This window comes from Syngnathus scovelli, chromosome 4 (assembly GCF_024217435.2).
Source record: "Syngnathus scovelli strain Florida chromosome 4, RoL_Ssco_1.2, whole genome shotgun sequence".
In the NCBI taxonomy this organism is placed as follows: Eukaryota; Metazoa; Chordata; class Actinopteri; order Syngnathiformes; family Syngnathidae; genus Syngnathus; species Syngnathus scovelli.
In genome coordinates this window covers 20,265,676-20,285,913 of record NC_090850.1, presented here as the reverse complement: position 1 = coordinate 20,285,913, position 20,238 = coordinate 20,265,676, and the positions used below count along the sequence as shown (strand labels likewise).

General features: G+C 42.1%; 1 protein-coding gene across 2 annotated transcripts in view; it reads left to right on the top strand.

Moving 5' to 3' along the window:
- Positions 1-2,885: 2,885 nt before the first annotated feature.
- LOC125967583 (carbohydrate sulfotransferase 8) overlaps positions 2,886-20,238 on the top strand; it is an 89,878-nt gene continuing 72,525 nt past the window's right edge. Inside the window, exon 1 of one of the 2 annotated variants that reach the window (XM_049718777.2) lies at positions 2,886-3,003. The gene's annotated coding sequence lies outside the window, so the exon portion shown is untranslated. Of the gene's footprint in view, positions 3,004-13,666; positions 14,332-20,238 lie in introns of those variants that run through there. The other variant, XM_049718775.2, reaches the window with a different exon arrangement.

The window sequence follows — 20,238 nt, the reverse complement described above, 5'->3', positions numbered from 1 at the left end:
GCTAAAGATAACGACTCAATCGCAGCCATTTCTCTTTTCTATGCTTGACCAACAAAACTGCGGCATTTCTTTTTTTAGCCATTAGTTGGCTTTGTGGAGCAGACCACTTTATCTTGGTCCTTTGTGTTGTCTCAAATTAGGACAAAAAAGTGGGATAGCTGAACATTGTGGTTGCTGGGGACAAAACCGCATGTCCAAAAGGGGTTGGAAAGAGACATTTAATGACATCCCGGGAGAAGACTGCAGGATGACCCTGACATCGCAGCCAAGGAGGATGCTTCGTCCATGCTGGACATTTAGCACTTTCCTCCTCTTCTTCACTCTGTGACATTTATACCTCATTTGCTTTACTTTGAGCCGGTTTGAATGGGAATCAACACATTGAGATGCGGCTAAAATGAAGCCAAGTGTCTTTGAGTTTTTCATACTTGTCCATCCTTTCCTCTCCTTCCATTCTCCCTCCTTCAGAATTTATCCCATCCTTCATTCCATCCATCCTTCCCGACCCCATGAAAACAATCGAGCAGGGCACAGCAGTCAAGGCGACACATATAACATCCCTGACGGCATTTTTATTGACTTGTGGAAGTGAGACGACTTCATTTTCTGTGTATGGGTCGCATGTTAGTTGCACCCCGCTAGGAGTAAAGGTCAACAGTCAAAAGCCTGTGCCGTTAGCCTCTTGTCAGATTTACAAGGGGGCAGAGTTGCGTTTTGCCGACGCAGCACATTACGAAAAGCGGGATGCGAGCTCCATTGGTATCTTCCGGCCTTGTCAACTTTCCTTCAAACTGGCCTGGGATTTTATTTTGTAGGTCAAACATTTGCATTAAGCACTATTGGAATTTATGAAAACGTCAAACATCCACTTAATGAACCCCAGAAAAAAAAGCAGCGGCCTTTCGCAAATGTTTGCCGTTAATCTCAGCGAATCGTCAAAACTTTTGCCTTCTTCAACTCCTCCTTTACTTTCAACGTGTCAGGATGTTATCTTGTTAGCAAGACGCTCTCCTCTCACGCTATCTTTAGCTTCGCCTGTGATTCTTCTCATGACTCAACAAGCAACACGCACTGGGGTTTATTAATGCTTTTACTAAAATAGCAATAACGGCAGCGGCAACCTGCCGTGACAAGAGGGCGAGGTGGGTAGAAATGATGTCACCCCTCCCCGTCTTACTGATCCCTTTTCCACCCACTCGTAAACTCCAAATTAAAGCGCATGAACTGTTTCTCAAGTTTCATTTTGATTTAATTTGATTCCCCGGCCGCTGCTGGAAAGTATGAATCAGTATCGAGGATGTGCCCAACTAGCGTCCCGGCTCATTTGTGAAATGTGACATCATCAGACCCGTCGAGGCGTTGGGCTCCTCGTTGGTTATTCTTCGGTAATAAGCCGAGTGGAGGTGGCCGTAATGAAGCGGCTTCCCGCCGGGTAATGAAAGATCCGCGACTGATGCGAAGGGCAGCCGGGCGATCACGAAGGCCATTAGAGGGGAGCGGCTAAAGCGTTGTCGTCTCCAAAAAACGGACAGTTTAAAAATAAAAGAGAAAAAGAAATAATGAGGATCTGACATGGGAATGAGCATTCATTGACAAAATAAGAGGGTTTTTTTTCTGTCAAATTTTCATCAGTATCTTAACTTTATTTAATTTAGTGAGTATTATACACACCAACGTATTTAGATTTACTCACGCTCCTAAATCGCTCCAAAAGTGCTACAGGAATTTAACATTATAGCATTTAAGCATTAATTAAATCCTTCAGGCTTCGCTGAAGAAAAAAAAAAAAAATGGAAACGCAAAGCAACTTGTAATTGCTGTAACTTATTTATTTATTTTCTGTATCTTTTTCGCTGAGGGACGCAATGCAGGGGCTGGACTCGGTGAAAACTTCCTGCAGTGAAGCAAATCATTTTCATTTCATTTCGAGTGGCGCTGAGGCTTGAAGAGTTCCATTAACTCCCGCCTTTTGATTTGCTCTGCCAACGTTGTTGTACTCCATTTAAAGATGATTCAAAAGTGCTTGCCTGTTGACTCCACCTCAGCTAAACTCAAGCTGTTATTTTGTGTTTTTTTTATATATTTTTTTTATATAATCTTACTGATAAATACTGAGGTACCGATTTACAAGAAGAAGTCAAGACGACCACCGCTTAGTTTCCTCCCCGCTAAAACAACTTTTAACGAAAACCATTTAACCGCGAGAGCGTAGCAGGGCGGCAGCGCCGCGTGACAATTAGCGGCGTGAAATTCCACATTTCAACGCTTATAACATCAAAGCTGACGTTCAATTAGGCATCGCTATTAATACAATTTTTCGTTTTTTCTATCTCCTGTCAGTACGCCATATACTGTCAGTATATTTCATATTACTCGGATCTTTGTACAACTTCTCCAAAAAAAAAAAAAAAAGATAAAAATAGGCCAATAGATTTGATTTAATCGGGAAGCACCGCTTGGGTGGTGTGTGCGTGTTTGTGTGCCGTAATACCCTTCTCTGCATTAATCTGGCTTTCCAGTTGTGTTTGTGTGTGTAACTTTGGATCAACTAAATTCCAGATTAAAATCATATTTCATTTGCAGTCTTGTTATCAAAATGATTTCCCAGAGTTCACCATCGACTCAATGTTTCTCCCTCGACATTTGTTCCGTCACGAGGATTTTTTTCAACTCTGCCCTTATTCCAATTTGAGATTCACAGTACAAATCCACAAATGCAAATATTTTGTGAACGTGTTGATGGAGTTTTACGCCAGTGCTGTTCTTCCAGTTTACTTGGTCTGTGGGTTACTTGTGACCTCATCCAGTGCTTGAAGCACTGCCTCTGGCTATCATGACAGATGAAATGGAATGAAAGATCCAAAAGTAACTATAGTTCATGGCTCACGGATGCCTGTGAGAGTTTGCCTTTGCAAGTAGATTAAGGGACTTGTTTGCCTCTTGATTTGGGAGGGATTAATATAACAACATGGACAACTGCAGAGCTTTATCCACCAAACAAAGGTAAAACAGCTTACGGTATTACGTCCTAGACAATACAAGTATATTTCTTACCTTGGAGCAGAAAAATGCCTGCGTTTTGACTTTTTTTTTACATGACTATATAGACGTACGAATAGCAAAAAAATAGCAAAAGACGGCAAAAGTCTTTCAAGTTCATTTTTTTTATTTTTTGTGTTGTTTACTTGGATGTATATTGTGTACTATGTCTTGTCACCGTGAGATAGTAAGGAACGTAATTTCTATTTCTTTGTGTGTCTTGGCATGTGAAGATATTGACAATAAAGCAGACTTTGACTTTGACTTTGAAATAATAGCTAACTAGCTAGCTAATTAGCTAGCTAGCTAGATAGCGAGATTTAAAACAAATTGCTAGATAGCTAGCTAACTAGCTAGCTAAATAGTTAGCTATCTAGGTAGATAGCAAGATTAAAAAAAAAGATAGATAGCTCGACACTAGATAACTCGCTAGCTAGCTAGACAGTATGCGTTCCTCGTAACTTCAATTGGATGAATTCACCAACAAATGTGTCAGCTTTGCCTTAAGTAGAAGTGCCTGAAGTGTACAGTAAGAGATAGCATGAAGTTTATCTTGAGTGTGTGTGACCTACTTTCCCCTCAAACAATACGTTTATTTTCATTTGCTTGGAGCCGCTTAACCTCGTTGTTGCTGATAGTTAAGCACACAGCTCTTCTATTCTCTTGGTTTGAGCGGCTTTAGACCAACAAGCGGTTAATCAGGTGTGAGTGTTTCGCCCCACGTTGTAATCAAATCAAGAGCTTTTCCTGCACATTGTCCTTAAAAACACACGAGTAGATCTTGATACTGAAAATATGTACTTATGAAACGCATTCTGCCTCCGAACTATAGCTGTTTATTATTTTATCGCGTTAGCATAGCTAACTTTTAAAGGAAAAAAAGGTATAGTCTCTAAAATGGCAGCCGCTGCGAGCCAATCACAAACGTAATAATTAAGAGTTACCGTAATTTCCGGACTATAAGCCGCGACTTTTTTCCAAAATTTTGAACCCTGCGGCTTATAGTCAGGTGCGGCTTATATACGATTTTTTTCATGATTTTTGTGATGACTTGATCACTTTTATACACTCGCAAAAAGGCTGTGGACCACTGTTGTGCGGTATCTTGAAGAACAAAACAACAACAAAAATACTATTTTGAAACACTACTATGGCCGCTGCTTATTCTGGCTGTGTTGCTTGTGACTATTATGAGCTTTAGTAGGAATACATGCTAGGTGACCTGCGTCAAAAGGCTCTAAACCCTTTTTCATTCTTCTGACATTGTCCTCACCAAAAACAAGTTGTAATGAATGTGAACTTTTAATGCATTTTATTCAGAAGGTTACTTTGAACCCTGAGGCTTAAATGGCGGCGCGGTATATTTATGGATTTTTACGGCTTTCTGTGTACTGTCTTTCTTTGTAAAAAAACTCATGTGCACGTGCGGCTTATAGTCCGGTGCGGCTTATGTAAGAAAAAAACTAAAATATCCCTGAATTTTAGCTGGTGCGGCTTATAGTCGGGTGCGGCTTATAGTCCAGAAATTACGGTACTCGGAACAAGATGTTTTGCAACGTGACCTTGAGTGTGAGCAATATGCTGTCTCATTCTCACTGATCAAAGTCAAAGTCTGCTTTATTGTCAATTTCTTCACATGCCAAGACACACAAAGAGATCGAAATTACGTTCCCACTATCCCACGGTGACAAGACATAGTACACAATATACAAACAAGTAAACAACACAAAAAATAAAAACAAGAAGGCACAAACAATGAATAAATAAGAGTGATGAATAAATAATAAATAAACAAATAACATAATAAATAAGCAGAATATAGAATATAGCGCAAAAGTACAGGACGCTACGCAGAAGGGGGGAGAGAGTTCAGGAAGCAGCTTGTTGTTTTGCACATCACACAGCTCGATATATTTTCAAGTGGAAGCATTCAATTCGACCCACTCACTGTTATTGCTTCTGTCGATATTGTAGCCAATTTGTCCTTCCAAGTGAATTTCCATTACGACGATATTATGTGTGTAAAATGTATTTTTTTGACAAATCTTTATCTGCTTACAACCTTTGAATATTTTTATTTTTCAAGTGCACTTGTCCGTGGCCACCTCCCTCTTATCAACAAGATAAAAAGAAGATAAACAAGCACTCTGTGGGGAGGAGGACATGAAAATGCCAAAGAGGTGAACCGGAATGACAAATAGGAACACGCAAACATCCAAATGGAGCCGAGTCACGCTCCAGATAACCTTTAGCCAAACATTTGTGAGTCGCTTCATCTTGAAGTCCAAGACGGATGATGCCTTTTAAGCTGCGAGGCTAGCCGAAAACTACGTAAGTGCAAGCTAGCATCAGCCACCGGATGACACAATAAATTCGCAAAATATTTCACCAAAAATGAAAATATTTATTTGACGTTCAATAAAATGAATAATATGAATGAATGAATTATAATTAGATAAATTCCATAATTTTGTTACCATAGATTAAGAATTCACAAAACATAAATTTAAGACAAAATTGAGTAAAATCAGCTTTTGATCCAAATGTTCCATTTTGATAGGCGTCACTGTTAGTTTCTACAGCTTCACATATTACTAAACGGTCACTTAGCCTCCGTTTCCCTTTGGAGTCTTTTCTATGTAGATTTCATTATTTAAAAAGACCTGTAAATAATGCAAACAACAGGAGCAACAGCCAAAATGAACTCATCCGCTTGTTGTTGCTAAGTGACAGCGAGGCCAGAAGAGCCGAGTAGCTCATCAATGAACGATTGGTAGCGTGGTGTGCTGGCTCAGTATCTCGTACATTTTCCACATTTCCATGTTATTCAATAGTTGCAGGCTATGAAAACTCAAGGAACGACAACTAGCTTCTTTTAGAGCGAATTAATTAATACAAAAAGGTCCGGAACGTGTCAACAAAAGCAAACACAAGCTGCTCAAACGAGAAAGCCATCGAAGGAGTCCAAGGTCGAGCGAATTAGTCAGGTGGGACGACTCACAGCTACCGGGGCGGGGGTTAGCCGGAGCGGCACGCGCTCTATTCGTCATGCCGTGATCCGCCATGACATGATCCCTCATGGACCAGCTGCCGAGTCACCGCGAGAAGGACACTTTGCAGGTGTCCACTCAGCTTCTCTGTCGGAGATCTCAAATACTAACTCAAGAGATCGCTCGGCCAACAACAGCAATCCCAGACATTCAATTCAAGGAATGGTTTGGCTTTTTGTCTTCTGTGTAGCTAGGCAGCTCCAAACATTAGCATAGAAGAACGAAATGTAAATATTAAGCAAATGGGCTGCTCACAATCTCTTTATTGATGTTAGTAGTTTTCACGCGTTCCTTGGAAAAGTTCCTCAGAAGGACTAATTAGCGACGCGGTGGTTTCTCCTGCCAGAACGTGGCAGTAGTTATGGAGGCCGGCCTGTTGGGACGTAGAGTTTCTCACACAGTAAGCGTCTTGTTTTTCCCAGATGATGCGGCTGATATGGGAGCGGCTGGAAAACGAGGCGCTGTTATTCTTTTAATTGCCTGCAAAGTGCTGGCGAGGCATGGCGCCAAACAATGCGAGAGTTTTTGGTGTTATGATGATGCATTGAGGAGATTTGGAGCTGGATTTGGGGTTTATAATGTTTTCGTTTTAATAAACCGCACTGTATATTATAATCTGGGATGCACCGAGACCACATTTATTTTATGTTAAGTCTTGCAATTGTGATTAAATATGCACATTTTATTATGGCATAGCTTTCACTCAATTATAGCTCATTTTATTCCAACAGACTATTTTTATTAATTGAACATGGCATAAGTATTCCTCAAATAAAGCACTATTTTGATCCCCCAATATTCGTAAAAAAAAATTGATACACATCCATAAATTATTTTGTCACAATTCCGCATCCAAAAATTATTTTGTCACAATTCACTTCAAGTCACACCTCAAAATAAAGGCCTTGATGAGGGCTGTTCAAATCCGTTACTATTTTGCTACTATAATCTTATGTGTCAACGTGATGACCTTCACAAAATATTTTTTGCGTGTTTATTTCTTTGTAATCTTTTTAACCAAACATCAATGTTAAAAGACACGTGAACTGGTAAGATTGCATCACAGCATCTATTCAGTGCCTGAATGAATCTTCACACAGAAGCGAGCTTTGTTTAATCCACCGAATCCCCCCCCCCTCCCCCCTATGAGACGAACAGGCACTTGACTGGGCGTGGCCATCCGTCTGCATCCTGAGTGCAGCGAAAGAGCGCCATCACTGTTATTTCCCGAGGATGTGAGACTTTCTTTTTTTTTAGCTCAAGCTTAAGTAGAACCATGTGCACTTAATGCAATTTGCCACCTCGGAGAGGTTGTGATTGGGCTACTTCCGCGTTTTTGCGGCGGGATCTCTCCGCGGGGTGATTTTGAAAAGATGCAATGGCTTCATTTGGACCAGGTCGGCGGTGCAGCTTGGCACCCCAGAGTACATTAGAAAGAGCTGAAATAACACTCTGAGACGGGCTGGTGGGGGGAAGAAACGGGATTGAGTGGCCAGTGATGCTTTTAGTACACCCCCGCGGACCCTCTGGGCCTCGTAATGTAGTTTGGGGTTTGTGTCAGAAGCCTCGGCACAACCTGCTGCGACAAGCGTGCCCCGAGCACGTGTGACAGGCCACTTTATCCCGATGCCATCTGCAGAGGTTGGCATGGTCGGGGAGAGCTTGTCCTCTATCAGCAACCTTTGAAAATTCCAAGCTTATAGCCAAACGGATTGTTGCGCCAAAGTGAAAAATCGTCATTTTGCTTCTGTTTGTAGATGATTATCTCCGAACATGTGAATGATTGCATTTGGTAGCTTATGATAACGATTCTCGTTCGGTCAATGATGGTTCGATTTTGGTTGCAGCTGACCTCATGTTAAGGTGAAGAACTAATTTGCCACAATCTACCCCTCAAACTGAAAATCACAAAAATCTTCATTTTGCTTCTGTTTGTAGCGGATTGTTTCCAAACATGACGTGAATGATAGCATTTGGTAGCTAACGTTTATGATAACGACTCTCGTTAGGTCAATGATGGTTCGATTTTGGTTGCAGCTGACCTCATGTTAAGGTGAAGAACTAATTTGCCACAATCTACCCCTCAAACTGAAAATCACAAAAATCTTCATTTTGCTTCTGTTTGTAGCGGATTGTTTCCAAACATGACGTGAATGATAGCATTTGGTAGCTAACGTTTATGATAACGACTCTCGTTAGGTCAATGATGGTTCGATTTTGGTTGCAGCTGACCTCATGTGAAGGTGAAAAACTAATTTGCCACAATCTACCCCTCAAACTGAAAATCAAAATCACAAAAATCTTCATTTTGCTTCTGTTTGTAGCTGATTGTTTCCAAACATGACGTGAATGATAGCATTTGGTAGCTAACGTTTATGATAACGACTCTCGTTAGGTCAATGATGGTTCGATTTTGGTGGCAGCTGACCTCATCTTAAGGTGAAAAACTACCCCTAAAACTGAAGATCAAGATCACAAGTATCAAACCCAATCATGTTATGTGGCCCACAAAGACAAATTGTGCATCGACTTTCTGTGTCAATACTAACATCGTCTTAAAAAAACAACCAAAAAAAACCTGATATTTTGTTACCATTCATCTTTTTAAAATATTGGAACAGTTTTTAACTGGCCTCTGATTTCAAAACTAGTTACTCATCTTGTGTCGCCTACACTGAGGCGTTTGTTCATTAATTTGGATTGATGGTCATCATGACCTTCCGAAGGAAATTATGACTACGATTCCGCCTGCGAAAAAAATGAGTTTCTAAATCTCTAAATATTTTGTTAATCCCTCCTAGTATGTTTGACAAATTACCCCAAAATGTATTTTCCCTGGCCTGAAAATATCACTAATCACAACTTTACTAACTAGTAAAATGTGACTAATCACAACGCTTTACATTCTGTAACAGTTCCCGTTGAGTGTGCTTGGACACAACATGCATGTAATTCCAGACAAAATTGATCGCACAAAACAACAGCGAGTGGCAAAACGAAGCAAGCCAGTGAGTTAGTGCGCTCCAGTCTGGAAGTCTGCGCCCAAAATCAATATTTAATGTTTATTTTCACATTGCCTCCTCCTGAAGCCGAGCAAATTGGTCGGCCGGTGCCGAGCCGAGGCTGGCGGTGTCGTAGAGATGGATATATGACCGCGGGACACGCTGAGTCACAAGTCATCACTGTGGGCGGGCCGGGTCGTCCTCAAGCGAACATGAATCTTCCAAACGTAAATAACCAGATGCAGGCGCACATAACCTGCCAATACCGATGTACAGTATTTTCTCATATCGTACCCGTGGGCGTTCGGTTACTCAACTACAAATGGGTTGTGATGTCTATTGGGGATGGGCTGGGCTGGGCTGGGCTGATTATGTCGATATTTTATTTTTTCATACGCAATTTTCAAATGATTATAAAGTTTATTACTACAAGTTGTGACAATGATGTAAATCTGGATACACAACATTGTACCTACCACGTGTTGGATTAGCTAAACGCTGTTAAAGGGACTCAATAGGTGCTGCTGTTTTGGTTAGCAACAGGATTCAAAAGGACTAAAGAGTTTATGAAATGATATAATGACAGTTATGAATTTTATTGTCCTAAAGGGGAAAAGGGAGGTGTCTATTTGAGGGAGGCATTTGTATATAATATAATATAATATAATATAATATAATATAATATAATATAAAGTTGTACTGTGTTGTATTGTCTTTGTTGTGTATTCATTTGTATATAATATAATATAATATAAATAAAGTTGTATTGTGTTGTGTTGTATTGTCTTTGTTGTGTATTCATTTGTACATAATATAATATAATATAATATAAATAAAGTTGTATTGTGTTGTATTGTCTTTGTTGTGTATTCATTTGTATATAATGTAATGTAATGTAATGTAATGTAACATAATATAAATAAAGTTGTATTGTGTTGTGTTGTATCGTCTGTTGTGTATTCATTTGTACATAATATAATATAATATAAATAAAGTTGTATTGTGTTGTATTGTCTTTGTTGTGTATTCATTTGTATATAATATAATATAATATAATAATATAATATAATATAATATAATATAATATAATATAATATAATATAAATAAAGTTGTATTGTGTTGTGTTGTATCGTCTTTGTTGTGTATTCATTTGTACATAATATAAATAAAGTTGTATTGTGTTGTATTGTCTTTGTTGTGTATTCAATTCAATAGCCTTATAATATTCAATTAAATATTTTTTTATATACATAAAGCCGTACAAGGATGCAGACGACATGCAACAGGGCTTCAAACCACAGGCAGTATTTGTTAGCTTGCTGCTAGAAAAGTTATCTGGAAGTGTTCAGACAGAAAGCCTGACCTCGGGGTCATATTTAAATATGTCAAATTTGTTGTAGTTTCTGCTCGGAAAATATGAGCTGGATATGTTTGCTTTCAGGCTATTACCAAACAAACATGTTGGATCTTTTTTTATCCACACGGGTTTTGCGTGCATTTCCAAGATCAATTGTTTTTGGTAGCGTTTTTTTTTTTTTGGTGTATGCGCTAGCTCGTCATTAAAAATAATATCTTTTTTATTTTAGGCTCTCCATGGTGCCACAGTATAAAATCTCACTGCTCTCACACCGGGATATTTTTTATGCTCGCTGCCAGTAAATAGCGACAGATAAATTGGCGTACTCCAAAGAATCTCGACTTCATTCCATACGTTAAATTGCCGCCCCATTCATCACAATCAATCCAAAGACCTGCCGAGGCCGGCGGAGCAATTTGGTCGCGGCCGCGTAACCGTTATTCCGCTGTAATAACTTTTAAGCCAGATTATATCGGGCCGCGGGGATGCATTTTTCTTCCTCTCATAATGAAATGAATCATTCATTACTTGAGATCCATATGTATGTAATGACTCTTGCCATGGGGTAATGTACAGGTGTGACGCGGGGGAAATGCCTTTAAACTAGCACGCTGGAGGTTGTTACTCGGCACGGCAAACATAAATGAATATATGAATAATAATGAGTGATTACATATTAAAACAGCCATTAAAAATAATGAAAATCATTTTAAAAGACTATTAAAATAAGTAAAAGGGTCAATGAATCAACCACTAAATACGAAAAATTCAACCAAAAAAAATCGGATATTTAAAACAACTCATTCACTACCATTGACGAGAATAGACGTCAAATATCACGTTTGACTGGGTTAAGCATTCGAATGAACGTTACTTACAGCATTTTCTTAATCGCAACAATTATCAGTATAATTAGAATTTATATTGGCTAAGCAGGCTTGGGCTGCTGCTTTGGGTGGAAGAACAATTAAATAAATTGGGATTAGCTTAGTTAGCATTATACGGCTAAAAAAAAAAAAAAGTAAATCTTACAGGCTATCAAGTGTATCCCTTATCTAACTGTTGCTCTTATTACAATCTGCCCCTATTGATTGTGATCGAATTGTACCAGTAGATGTAAGCTAACCTCCATTTATTGATCAAGATGCAACACAATTGCGTTCATGCATCGATCTCTCAAGTGACAAAGCCTTGGCGGAGGTCTTGCTCTGCTGTCTGATTGTTTTTTTTAGCCTGCTGGAGTCCACTGGCTCTATGGGCCCAATCTATCGATTGGAAGCCGCCCCCCCTCCCCAGGATGAGTGATGAGCAACGACGGGATGGAATTGATGAGCGTGCCATGAGGGGTTGAAGTTGTTTGTCTTTTATACGAAGGATGGTGTCAAGGCCCTGCGAAGCTTTTCAAACTCCATCTCAAGTCTGTCTGTCACTGAGTCGGACGAGTTCATTAAGGCACATCAGCTTTTTCCCGTTGTGAACTTGCTGACTCAGCCTTATTACACTTGGTACAGTCAGAGTCCATGTGGGCTCCCTTAAGGTCCAATCGACACTACTTGAGACCCCACAGAGCTAATTAGCCGTCTCCATAACTGGACCATTCCAGGACCCCGGCAAAAGCACCTCTGTGTTCCAAAGGTTGGCTTTCAAGGCCACAATTATTGCCAACTAAGCTAGTTTGAATTGAGCAGCCAGGGGGAAGCACCAGGAACTCAACATGTGAGGCAAACGGGAAAAGCCAATGCAGCAATTGGACTTTAATCAAGCTTTTTTTTTCCATAAAGAAGCTCAAGCTTGAATTTCATCCCATTATTTTGTAAGTGTGTTCATGGTTTAAGGATTTCTAATCTGCATTAAATAGCAAAAAGATTTACAGTAAGATTCTCCACGCAGGACTGGAGAACATGTACACCCCCCCCCCCCCCACCCCCTCGGTGCTCTATATATGCTTGGATCTTCAGGACTTGTTTTTTGCGCGTTGTGGCCCACTTACAGGCAGAGCAGCTTTGTGAAGTGCAACCATAAATCGTGCATGTCACTTTGCTTTGCGAAGCAAAGCGCAAAAGCAGAAATCTCCCGCGTGGCCACTGAAGCGGTGCCCGAGCTAGCTGCTGGATGTTGACATTGTCCAGCAGAGGGCGCTGTTGTGCTCAAGTCAGCAAGGATGCGTTGGTGTCTCAAGACGGCAGCCACACCCTGATGCTGAAACACCGTCAACAGCCATTGTCTCGTTGGCCAGCGCTGATGGGAGGACTTGTACTCGAGCCTTTGCAATACTTAAATGTTATTTTTTTTAATTTATTTTCACTTGCTAATTTATTAGATTCACTGATTATTGAAACACCTTGGAAAAACAATAATGCTGCACGTCAAATATTTTGACATCCCTTTGTTTCTCCCCTCCTCAGTACAGGTGCTGTATTAATGGAAAAAATATTTAAATAAAAAAAATCAATCTTTGTATATTTTTTAAAAATGGGGAAAATAAAATAAAATATTCAGTAATATTAGGTAACTAGAAGTAAAAATAGTAAATAAAAATAAGTCAACTTAAAATTCAGTTTATTAAAAAATTGTCTTTGATCTTAACTCCCCTGCTCACAAGAATCTCGACTTCATTCTCTTACATTTGCATTTTAGTAAATATAAATAAGAGACATAAAAAGCAAAATAACAGTCTTAAATAATAATAGAGTAATTAAAAAAAGTCTAAATAAATTGCTAATAAAATCACCTTAAAGTATAAAGAAAATACCACAAATATTTCGAATAATAAAAAAAATTATAAAACACAATAATGCATAATAACTATTCTAAATTTGACAACCACACGAGTCCCAATTCTCCCTTTCCCCTCTTTTAATTTACGCTGTATTTTTAAGCACGCACCCGTTCAGTGCTTTCCAAGAAATAAGGTGGCAAAAAAAACCTTGTTCAAATCATTGCAAGATTAAACAACTTTATTGGAGGTACGAGTGCTTTTGATTGATGATCAGAGACTCGCTGTGGTAATTCCCACTTGCTTCCCGACCATTGATTTTTCACTTAAAAGCAAATTGTTGCACATTTTTCTGGCTGTGATGATTAAAAGTGTTTCCAAAAAGTTGCAGCACACATGCAAGTGTAGATGGAGTATGTGTGTGCACGCTTTCAACTCAAACGCCGCCTCTGCTGTGTGTTAGGACTGCAGCTCGTGTGCAAGCTGCAAGCAACATCACGCATCGCGCTCATCTTTCTTTTCTTTATTTTGCATTTGGGGAAAAAAAAAAACTACTGGATTTAATCTGCGTAGTTGTTCACACCACAGAGGAGGACTTTAATCAAATCGCTCCCCTCGGACAACACCGGACTAACGTACGCGCTAAGGTCTTGAAGACAAAAGAGGCAACGATGTGTTCCAGTGGAGAAAGAAGGAGAATAAGTCGGACGTGAATTGGAGGGAGAGAAAAGAGAGGAAAGTGCTTTCCTGCTGCAGACGTGCACGCCTGGAGACTCTCACGCGCGCGCGCACGCATAGAGGAGAGCGCACACACGCGTCGCACCGGTCCTTAGAGACTCTCGGGCGCTGCGCCGTTTGCGAGTTGCATCGCGATTGGCTCCCTCCCTCCCTCTCTCGCTTCCTTCCTTCGTGTCACCCTTTTTCCTCCGTGCACGGCCGAGGAGCACCAGGCATGCTCGCCCCGGCCGCAGCGGCTCCGAGACGCTGTCAAACTTGAGTCCCGCTTCCCGGCGCGGCACTGTTTGCGGTGTGTCCGGGCGCTCTCCGTGGTGCTGAAACGTGGAAACTAGCAGTGCCGATCAACTCGTGAGGAGGCGTCGGGCGCGCCGAGCACAAGCCGCCGCCGGCTTCTCGCGGGCTGTGTGGTCGTCAGGAGTCGTGCAAAGGTAAAAGCTGCGCTCGGAGCCAGGAGAGTTTTTTTTTTTCTATTATGGGCTCATGTTACACTCTCAGCTTGCTTTCTCCATTTTCCCGCGCGTGGGTTTCTTTTCAGTTTCTGAGTGGGGATGTTCCAGTGAGTGCTAGCTGTGCAAGGGTGTTGACCCCGTACGTCCCCCAACCATATGTCAGAGGCAGCCTGTGGATCCCTTGAAGCTGTTGAGAATTTCTTGTTGCTTTTTATTCCACTTAGTTTGAAAGCTTGCTATGTATTGAGAAGAGTCTATAAAGTCAAACGATGAGGAAAGCTGGAATATAGTGAATAAAGTTTGCAGTGTTGATTATAAAGTCTTTAAATTGGGGTATTCTTTGGAAGAATGATAATTTACATAAAAATGGGAACTTCCTTCAGGTGAAGTGGAGGAACTTTGAACTGGAACAATATCTCATGTTTTTTTGTCGATAGTGGTGTTTTCCAGACATCTAAGTGATGTTTGTGTGCGGTTGTCACAAATAATGACTGTGCTCGTTTGGAAAAGCAAAACATGGAGATCCCTCTACTATTTTCTCCTGTTACATAACCAGCATCTTGAGATAATTTTTCCACTTGATTTGCAGCGGTGCAGTAGACATCTCTCCATTTCGACTCGAGTTTTTGTGAGTGATTCTGATTCCTCCAAGTTCAAGAACTTGAGTGACGTCTAAACTAGGGCGAGGAAAATCAAAAAAAGCAATACAGTATTGATTTTGTTGTCATTTATCTTGGCTTTTTTGGAGTTTTTTTTTTTTTCATTGGGAGGCTTTGTCGAAAACCTTTGCAGTGAATAAAATCCTGTCTTCTGCAGAAACTCTTGACCTGGAGATGAATTTTATTTAATTCTTAAGATGTACTTTGCCTGAAATTGGGAATGTACATTTCCCAACATTAAGCTACAACAAAGGAGGATAGAATTCCTAACGTCTATGAACATGCTAATATTTGTGGCTAGAATGGCGATGAGCATCATCACACATGCAGCAGGAGGCAGCATGCAGGTGTTATCAAGACACAGAGAGCCCCCCCCCCCCCACCACACCCACCCTTCAATGCCGTGACATTCAATGGCTCCACTCAGTTGTTGACCTCCAGATGGCTTCTCAGATGTGGCGGTCCGAGCCAAGCTGAACGTGCAAGACGAGAAACAGACTTGGTTTGCTAAAGATAATCAACTCATTCACCGCCAGTTTAGATCTTAGACGTCTATAGGCGTCATTGGGAGTGAACGAGTTCAAATGTAATGGTGGCTTTGTTTGGTCAGCAGAAGACACGAGGCTTGCCAGCAGTTTGTTTCTCAGCTTGGATAAGTGAGGAGACTTGTTGCCCGCAGGAAATAAACAGATTCTTGTTGTTAAGTGCTGCAAACCAACCTTGATTGACGGCTTTTAAAATGGGGATGACTAGAAGAACGAAAACCTTGACACAACACTCGGCCCGGATTCCTTACAAGGTTTTTTTTTCCATTTGAGGTCATCTGATATGTTGACTGGAAGAAAGAAAGAAAGAAATGTGGCAGGAAATGGGAATGATAATGAGGTTGGGGTCTTGATGGAACATGATTGGCTGGCTGCTGTCATGTGATTTATGGTCAGTGACAGTCAATGACCCGATACTGTAATCATCTTGATGCTATTGTTAGTCTTTGTAAATCTTATAATGCTCCAGATGCTTTATCAGATGGCTTGTAAAATATTGGGAATATAAATATAAAACATCTAAAAAATGTGACAGAATTATCGGACCTCTTTCACGGAAATTTACAAATATATGTTGTTGTTTTTTTAAACAGGCAGAAAAAACAAAAAAAACAGGCACAATGCGAGAAAGCACGACAAAAGGTCAGCATAACACAAACGCAAGGCAACCAGAGACATGAATGGAGCCGTAATTGAAAATAAATAACAATGATGCAATAACTCTCCAACGAAGGGAATCAAATGTATTTACGGCAGCCAAGAACAACACACGAGACAAAAACCGCCAGCACTGAAGGAAGACTATAATCAATCGAATTTAGTGGCTACGACAAGGTACAGCAAGCAAACATTTGACACCGCCGCCACCGAGCTGTAGTCCACCCTAAATAGCTTTTGATTGTAACAGAAGTCAAGGCCCCGCCCACTCCTACACACAAATCAAAACACAAATGACAAAAGAGGATTACAAAAGTAGTCAAACCGGAACGCAACAACAAAAACTAAGAAATAAACGTTATGGTTTAACTGTTCTCTAGTCAAGATGGAGCCCAGATTGGAACCTCCAAACTGTGGGAAAGATCTGCTAAGCACTTATATTCATATTTTAAATCAAATTATGTTTCCACTGGAAGCTTGGATGAAGCACAGCTGTTTAACATTGCACAAAAACGGCACGTTTTATGTTTTTTGCCCTTGGCGAAGGGCTACCCTTCATCATGTATTCATCCAGTTTTACTTATTTCCCAGCAAGTTAAATATAATTAAATATAAGCCTGCAAATGTAATTAGATATGTATTTTGAATAATTACCAATCCTGCCTACCTCCCCGTGGCGGGGGCGACTGGGTATGTGTGTGTATGTGTATAAATAGTGGGAGCAGCAAAAAAAAAAAAGTGTGGGAGGGAGAAGAAATGAAAGAGAAGATGAAGGAGCTTGTGTGTCTTGTGTCCAAGCCTCAAGGATACATAAAATGAAAGACAGGGAGATGCCGATGTGTGTATGGGAAGGGTGTATGAAACGGCAAGAATGTGTGTGTGTGTGTGGTTGGGGGTGTGTCTATAGGTGTGTATGAGAGTTGGCAAAAAATCTAAATTACTCAGTAGGTTTATTGAATTTTGTTTTTTGGGGAAAAAAAGCCGCGATGTACTCAAGCCGCGATAATCGTGATGTAGCGAGGGATTACGGTAACGTGGAATACGAGGCAGGTCACGCCAATTTTGTCACTTCCTGGTTCCTCGTGCTTCTTTTCGTACTAGCTCCTCCCACCAGACCTCCCAGATGTGCTTTATATTTAAAGTGGGATTAAATTAAAGGCAAATATGATGAATGTTGTTACTCTTTGCAATTTAGGAATTTGAAATGGGCACCAAATCATTTTGAAGTACATAATTGTGCATTTTTTGGACAAAAATTACCTTTCATTGTTTGTTGCCGTTTTAGTGTGCAAGCCAAAGTGATAAAAGCAGTAGGCCTACTTTTGCGTGTGTGTGTGTGTGTGTGTGATATCAATTCAGTTGAGGGGAAGCGGGTTATTTAGGCTAGTATGCAAACTATTACTATTGATGAGACTCAAGGGAAGGTGATTAGATTGTGTTGAATAATTGAACAACTGTATGGAGCCGTTTATGTGACACGGGTTTAGATACACAGGGTTGATGCTTTGCCAATTATTTTCCGTCTATGTTTTGACAGACTGTGGAAAAAAAAAAATCTATTCAAATGGAATATTTGTCTGTTCTTTTGTGTTGCATGTGTTTTAAGTGCTTTGCTTCCATTTTATTTATTTAATTTAATTTATTTATTTATTTATATAAGCCTTTATATTTATTTATTTATTTATCCATCTTTCTTTCTTTCTTTCTTTCTTTCTTTCTTTCTTTCTTTCTTTCTTTCTTTCTTTCTTTCTGTTTCCATTTGATTTATTTATTTAATCATTTTATTTATTTATCTATCCATTTTTATTTTCTTTCTTTCTTTCTTTCTTTCTTTCTTTCTTTCTTTCTTTCTTTCTTTCTTTCTTTCTTTCTTTCTTTCTGTTTCCATTTGATTTATTTATTTAATCCATCCATCCATCCATCCATCTTCTTCCGCTTATCCGGGGTCGGGTCGCGGGGGCAACAGCTTCAGGAGGGACTCCCAGACTTCCCTCTCCCCAGCCACTTCATCCAGCTCATCCCGGGGGATCCCAAGGCGTTCCCAGGCCAGCTGAGAGACATAGTCTCTCCAGCGCGTCCTGGGTCGTCCCCGGGGTCTCCTACCGGTGGGACATGCCCGGAACACCTCCCCAGGGAGGCGTCCAGGAGGCATCCTGATAAGATGCCCGAGCCACCTCATCTGGCTCCTCTCAACGTGGAGGAGTAGCGACTCTACTCCGAGTCTCTCCCGGATGACCGAGCTTCTCACCCTATCTCTAAGGGAGAGCCCGGACATCCTGCGGAGAAAACTCATTTCGGCCGCTTGTATCCGAGATCTCGTTCTTTCGGTCACGACCCATAGCTCGTGACCATAGGTGAGGGTAGGAGCGTAAATCGACCGGTAAATTGAGAGCTTTGCCTTTTGGCTCAGCTCTCTCTTCACCACCACGGACCGGTACAGGGTCCGCATTACTGCCGACGCTGCACCGATCCGCCTGTCGATCTCACGCTCCATCCTCCCCTCACTCGTGAACAAGACTCCAAGATACTTGAACTCCTCCACTTGGGGCAGGATCTCATCCCCGATCCGGAGAGGGCATTCCACCCTTTTCCGATCGAGGACCATGGACTCGGATTTGGAGGTGCTGACCCTCATCCCGACCGCTTCACACTCGGCTGCGAACCGTTCCAGCGAGAGCTGGAGATCACGGCCTGAAGAAGCCAACAGCACCACGTCATCTGCAAAAAGCAGAGACGCGATGCTGAGGTCCCCAAACCGGACCCCCTCAACGCCTCGGCTGCGCCTAGAAATTCTGTCCATAAAAATTATGAACAGAATCGGTGACAAAGGGCAGCCTTGGCGGAGTCCAACCCTCACTGGGAACGAATCCGACTTACTGCCGGAAATGCGGACCAGGCTCTGGCATCGGTGATACAGGGACCGAGCCGCCCTTATCAGTTGGCTCGGCACCCCGTACTCCCGAAGCACCCTCCACAGAACCTCCCGAGGGACACGGTCGAACGCCTTCTCCAAGTCCACAAAACACATGTGGACTGGTTGGGCAAACTCCCATGCACCCTCGAGGATCCTGCCGAGGGTGTAGAGCTGGTCCACTGTTCCACGGCCAGGACGAAAGCCACACTGCTCCTCCTGAATCCGAGGTTCGACCTCCCGACGGACCCTCCTCTCCAGCACCCCTGAATAGACCTTACCAGGGAGGCTGAGGAGTGTGATTCCCCTGTAATTGGAACACACCCTCCGGTCCCCCTTCTTAAAGAGGGGAACCACCACCCCAGTCTGCCAATCCAGAGGCACTGTCCCCGATGTCCACGCAACGTTGTAGAGGCGTGTCAGCCATGACAGCCCCACAACATCCAGAGCCTTTAAGAACTCTGGGCGGATCTCATCCACCCCCGGGGCCTTGCCACCGAGGAGTTTTTTAACTACCTCAGTGACTTCGACCCCAGAGATTGGAGAATCCGCCTCAGAGTCTCTAGGCCCTGCTTCCTCAATGGAAGGCGTGTAGGTGGAATTGAGGAGGTCTTCGAAGTATTCTCCCCACCGACTCACGACGTCCCGAGTCGAGGTCAGCAGCACGCCATCCCCACTGTAAACAGTGTTGACGTTGCACTGCTTCCCCCTCCTGAGACGCCGGATGGTGGACCAGAATTTCCTCGAAGCCGTCCGAAAGTCATTCTCCATGGCCTCACCGAACTCCTCCCACGCCCGGGTTTTTGCCTCAGCAACCGCCGAAGCCGCGTTCCGCTTGGCCATCCGGTACCCGTCAGCTGCCTCCGGAGTCCCGCAGGCCAAAACGGCCCGATAGGACTCCTTCTTCAGCTTGACGGCATCCCTTACCGCCGGTGTCCACCAGCGGGTTCGGGGGTTGCCGCCACGACAGGCACCAACGACCTTACGGCCACAGCTCCGGTCGGCCGCCTCAACAATGGAGGCGCGGAACATGGTCCACTCAGACTCAATGTCCCCCGCCTCCCCCGGGACGTGGGAAAAGCTCTGCCGGAGGTGGGAGTTGAAGCTCTTCCTG